We start from the raw sequence: 1,295 nt of genomic DNA, 5'->3' as shown, positions 1-1,295 counted from the left end.
ACACATGAAATAGAAAAAAAAACAAAACAAAAATGAACCATTGTGTGAGTTTTTAGATTTTATTTCAAAACAGATAAAAAGGAAGAAATAAAAGGAGGCAAAACGCTAATCCACCATGGCCGGCACAGTTCAGGTGGCAACCCTCCCCTGGGCATCACAGATGAGGCTTCCGGGTCCTGTTACTTGTGAGGTCTCTTGGTTGTTTAGCTGGTGTCCATCATGGCTCGATAAGCATCCAGCTGTGGGTCCAACTCCTCTGCAGTAAGCTGCTGCTTCGAGTTGCTGCTGGCCCCTCTACCTCCTCCCCTGTAGCCTCCACGTGTCCATCTCCTGGTGCCTCCACCTCCAAAACCTCCAGAGCCACGGTTTCCTGTCATGCCGCCTCTGTTTATGCTTTGTGCAGGTCTTTGTTGCATACCCATGTGTGACGTGACAAGTTGGATCTTCATAGGTTTGCCATCCAAAGGGACACCATTGTATTCTTTCATAGCCCTCAGAGCATCTGCTTTGCGTTCAAAGTGCACATAAGCTGTCCCTAAACTTTGTCCAGAGCGATCATGGTGCACAGCAGCTTTCTTTAAGGTTCCAAATTCAGCAAGGAGTTTGTGAATGTCATCATCGGACACTCCAGAGTCCAGGTTTGACAAGAGCAGCTTCCCCTCGGTCTCCACGTGCTCTCTACCCAAGATGCTTCGACCGAATTGGTTGTGCCACTTGTGTGAAAACTATTTTGGTCTGCTGTATGGAGCGATCAGGTACCACTGAGGGCGAGGGCGGGGGGGGGGGGGGGGGGGGGTGTTCTTCCTAGGCCTGCTTCCTGGTTTACTGCCAAGGAAGCCCTGGGAGCTGGGCCTGCTTCGACCCCGGCCCCAGGAGGGACCTCCTTGCTGGCTCCGGTTCAGCTTGATGATGTCCTCCAAAGACATGTCCATTTTCTTGGCCATCGCCAGTGCAAATTCAGGCCTTGGGTACAGCCTACCTGTTTTGAAAAAAAAGTTTAAGCTTATGTTCCAAGTACATCTGTGGTTCAGCATATGACATCTTTAAGCAATAGTGAAGACTTCCTCAGAACTTGATGAGGAAAAAACAAGAATTTTGAAATTCAACAGTCAATACTGACAAAGGTTTGAATTTATCCTATACAGGTAGCTAAAGTAAATATAATTTATAATTGAATGTTACCTTGAAGTCTAGGGAAAGAATTATTTTGTAACTCTGAGGACCTGGACCTTTAGGAGGAGACATTTTAGCTACTGGAGAGCAGTTGGGTATGGTTCACTCACCTCTCTGCCAAG

General features: G+C 47.5%; 1 pseudogene; it reads right to left on the bottom strand.

Moving 5' to 3' along the window:
- Positions 1 to 203: 203 nt before the first annotated feature.
- On the bottom strand, positions 204 to 956 carry LOC127682386 (THO complex subunit 4-like; annotated as a pseudogene).
- Positions 957 to 1,295: the final 339 nt, after the last annotated feature.

The sequence above is a fragment of the Apodemus sylvaticus genome, chromosome 4 (genome assembly GCF_947179515.1).
Source record: "Apodemus sylvaticus chromosome 4, mApoSyl1.1, whole genome shotgun sequence".
Classification (NCBI taxonomy): domain Eukaryota; kingdom Metazoa; phylum Chordata; class Mammalia; order Rodentia; family Muridae; genus Apodemus; species Apodemus sylvaticus.
The sequence above is the reverse complement of the archived record's forward strand: the minus strand, read 5'-3'. Positions and strand labels throughout refer to the sequence as shown.